Below are 4,485 nucleotides of genomic sequence, written 5' to 3'. Positions count from 1 at the left end.
TAATGTTAAATCAGTTGTTTTTTCTGTGCAATTTTTAAACACGCTTCAAGTATTTCTAAATTTTTGCATGCAGTAGGATACAATCCTGGGTAGTAATTTGTCTTTTGACATACATATGTATACAAATTGACAATATTTATAATGTTAATTAAATTTGTTTAATTTCGTTGGAATAAAAAGTAAGAAGAAAAACATATGACAATAAATTAAATCTGAAACGAGTTAACAGTCCTTGATCGAATATAAATTTACTATACATAGATCTTCTGGTGACGAAGATCGTAAGTCGTTATTGACTAAGCTTTATTAAAAAGTTCGTTTACTATTACAAATTAAAGTCCACAAATTTGCATTTTTCACAATTATTTATTATCATGGTTCGTTTCCTTTTTTTGCATTGAAATGTTAAAAGACAAATGTCTCACCAACAATCAATGGCACTACTAAACTAGCTTCTGCATATACCTTAACTGGTGAAGCTTCTTTCTTTATTTTACCCCAAGAAATAGCCTCATCTGGTCGAGCACCACTGTCACTGCCATCGAATTCCGAAGCTGTGTTAATAAAAACGGAATAATCGGCTCCATTTCTCTTCAAATTCGCATGGCATATGTGATGCTTTATAATACCGCCACCAATTATAATCATTCCCCATTTAGTGGCAGGGCAAAACACAGGTATTTTATGTTTCGCAGGCCAGTAGTATATTGAGCTGGTGTCGTTTATCCTTTCCCCAAGTCATTGTATAATACAAGAAGGAGACCAAATCAAGCCTTTCGTTTTTTGCTCCTCAACCATTTCATCAAGTAGCGGCATGTCGTTTCTACACAATCCACCATTTGGTGTTCAACGAGGAATCGTAATGTCTCCCGTAATCCCGACGACACTAGATTAGATGTGAATCCAAGGGATATTGTACAGCTATGTTTTCGTATAATGAATTCATCCGTTTCATGCAAATCGGTTTCTTCAGGTTTCAACGGAAGCTGCCTACAATCAAGCTAAGAATATTTTAAAATACATAAACCGTTCCATAAAAAAATGGTTACATTACCATTAGATTGATTTCTCTAATTGCCAACCCAAGATTAGTGTGTTTTCCGGTATATTTTCACTTCGTTTAAGTACCGCTTCTTTGGCGATATTTGGTTCAACGGACATTTTCTATTATATAAAACTTATGTTCACTCCAATTATTAAACTTTAAATAAAAAATTTAGTAACTTTATACAAACTAAACTTTGTTTTGATTTAATTTGATTGTTCGAATATGAAAAGCTGCTGCACCTTTTATGTTTTCTGTCGGTCAAATGTAAACAAATACATTCAGAAGAAAACTCACCACCGAGAAATCTAAAAACAGGGCTGAATTTTGCTATTAAGAACTCATTACAAAAAGAATATCTGAATATCAGTAAATGATATTTTTATGGACGAAATATTGCACACTATGGCATTTAAATCACCTATTTGTAAATATATAACATTAATAAATAATTTCCTTTTATATTAAGCAAAAATATTTATAGCTTTTATTATTTAATAAAATAAATTTGCTAAGTATTTTCTGCCTCAATATATACAGCACTGCGTTGCTACCTCTGAAAATCCAAGATGGCCGCTATTCACCCCTCAGAAAGCTACCACGAAAAGGTTATCTACTGTATATACTGTGGTGCGTATATTATTTGTTTAAGTTCATAACTTTTTTGAATTATTTTTTATTATGATATCTCAATACCTTGTTTCTATTTTTTTAAATTACTTGTTTTAATTCAGGATATTTTTTTCTGTTAAAAAGTACGTCTATAGCTTTCTATTTAGTCACGGAAGGTATTGTCCTATTATAATCGTAGGCTGCGTTGAATATTTCCGTAGTTGGATCTGTATTATTTTGTTTAGCTACAGTTGCTGCTATTTCTTTAAGTGCGCTATGTAACCGTTCGACTATACCGTTCGATGTTAAATGAGCTATTGGTGTTCGATTCTGTACATTTGTAGTCGTTGATAAAGTGACAACAAGTTTTGATGTAAATATACTCTCATTGTCTGTTTGTAAGTTTTTACAATATGGGTATGCGAGTGTGAAATTTCGTCTAGTTCGTCTACAGCAGTGTTTCTCAAAGTGGTCGATAACGCCCCCTTGCGGGCGCTGCAGGCATCAAGGGGGGCGGTAAGAGACCCAGAAAGAATATGGGGGCGTTGTGTAGAGGCCTGGGGGGTTATTTGTAATTTTATTTAGCTAGGAGGGCAATTAGACAACGACTACATGAGCTCTCGACTCTCAACAACAACTTGTGAACATCAACTAATATGAATTAAAAGATTGCTCAAACTCGGTTCTATATTTCTTTCCGCGTAGTTCATATATCTGTCCTATTTTATTGAATATAGCGCACGTTTTGAGCTTTTGAACTCCTTAAATCTTTCATGTGGAAAATAAAAAAATGATCTTTATCCTTTCCTACAAATGTATTTCTGGAAAAAATAAGATAATACGAAAAGGAGAAATATTCTTTTTTTACAAATGTATTTCTGGGAAAAATAAGATAATAAAAAAGGAAAAAGATCCTTTTTTACAAATGTGTTTCTGGTAAAAATAAGATAATACGAAAAGGAGAAAGATCCCTTTCTTACAAATGTATTTCTAGGAAAAATAAGAATTCATATTTTTGGACTACTATATAATAATTGTGCTTAAGCATTCCTATATAAACAATGTAATATTTATTTTATATTCATTTGTGGTTTTGCGCGCAATAGATGAGCATTACTTACGCCTCCTTAACACTACTCGCGAAGTTAAACGTATTTCTCAAAGCAAAACAATGTCGGAAATAAAAAAGAAGAGACGGCAATACTGTGCGGAATACATTAAATTCGGATTCATCGAAAATCCCACAAACCCATCCTCGCCTTTGTGTCTTCTATATCTAAAAACATTTTCGAATGAAGCAATGAAGCCTTCAAGACTGCAAGATCATATGAATAAAATGCATCCAGATAAGAGAGACAAGAATGTATCATATTTTCAAGACCTAGAGGAGAAGCATAATACTCAGCCAAGTGTAGCAAAACTATTTTCGGCGGCTGCTAAGCAAGATGACGACGGACTTCGAGCTTCGTGCAATATCTCCTTGTTAATTTCTCAAAAAGGCAAACCACATAACATCGGAGAAGAGTTAATACTGCCAGCAATAAAGGAAGCAATAACTACCGTGCTTCATAAACCGGCCGCAGATATTATCCAAAAAATTCTTTTGAGTAATAATTCTGTGCAAAGACGAATTGATGAAATGGCTGAAAACATTGAAGAATCATTGTGCGATCACCTGAGGACAAGTCAATTCTCAATTCAGGTCGATGACTCCACTTTACCAACTAATGAAGCATTGTTGCTGTCTTACGTGAGGTTTATTAAAGATGAGAAAATATTTGAAGAACTATTATTTGCTAGAAATTTAGAGACAGATGCAAAAGGCGAAACCATATTCAATATATTGGAAAAGTTTTGCGATGAGAAAGAGATTCCTTTGAAAAATATTATTTCAATTGCTACGGATGGCGCTCCGGCTAAGATAGGGTGCCATAAAGGCTTAATAGCGCACTTAAAAAATAAAATTCCAGATGTCCTTGGTGTACATTGCGTTATTCATAGACAACATTTAGTTGCTAGAAACTTAAGGGAAAAACTATTTCAATCACTGCAATATGTCATCAAAGCAGTCAATAAAATCCGCAACAGCTCTTTGAATGAATGATTTGATCGTTTGTTGTTTCATACTGAATTTCGTTGGCTATCAAGAAGCAATTGTCTGACTCGATTCTACAACCTGTTTGACTCTGTTATAGAGTTCTTGGAAACTAAAGATACAGAATTTCAAGACAAGCTCATAACATCAAAGAATGATATAGCTTACATGACAGACCTGTATAAATTGTTCAACGACATGAATCTCCAACTGCAAGGCGATAAACTAAATATAATTAAAACAAAAAGCGTCGTTGCTGCTTTCGCAGCCAAACTGCTTCTACACAAAAAGAATCTGGGCACACGTGAGCTTCAGAATTTTCCGAATTTATCAGTATCATGCAGTAACGTCGAATTGTTTGCCTAGTGCCAACATTTGGAAAACCTCCACATTGACTTCACCGAACGATACCAGGACATTTTGAACTTGGAAATACCAGACTGGGTGTTGGATCCGTTTTCAAATGTAAACACAGCAATGTCACCTCAGCTGGAAGAAGAACTTAGAGAATTGACAACAAACGAGGAAATAAAAATCAAGTTCAAAAATGGTTACCAAGAATTTTGGCTACAAAAACCGATCTCGCAATTGTACCCTGCATTGTGGTCAATCGTTCAACGATTCTTGATAGAATTCCCATCGTCATATTTGTGTGAACGTGGATTTAGTGCTGTGACAACACTGCTTATTAAAAATAGAAATCGTTTGCTTGTTACCGAACGTGGCGACTTGC

At 34.3% G+C, this 4,485-nt stretch overlaps 1 pseudogene; it reads right to left on the bottom strand.

Moving 5' to 3' along the window:
- Nucleotides 1–264: 264 nt before the first annotated feature.
- Nucleotides 265–2,048, bottom strand: LOC126765955 (probable deoxyhypusine synthase; annotated as a pseudogene).
- Between the last annotated feature and the right edge of the window lie 2,437 nt (nt 2,049–4,485).

The sequence above is a fragment of the Bactrocera neohumeralis genome, unplaced genomic scaffold (assembly GCF_024586455.1).
Source record: "Bactrocera neohumeralis isolate Rockhampton unplaced genomic scaffold, APGP_CSIRO_Bneo_wtdbg2-racon-allhic-juicebox.fasta_v2 cluster11, whole genome shotgun sequence".
NCBI classification, from domain to species: domain Eukaryota; kingdom Metazoa; phylum Arthropoda; class Insecta; order Diptera; family Tephritidae; genus Bactrocera; species Bactrocera neohumeralis.
The sequence above is the reverse complement of the archived record's forward strand: the minus strand, read 5'-3'. Positions and strand labels throughout refer to the sequence as shown.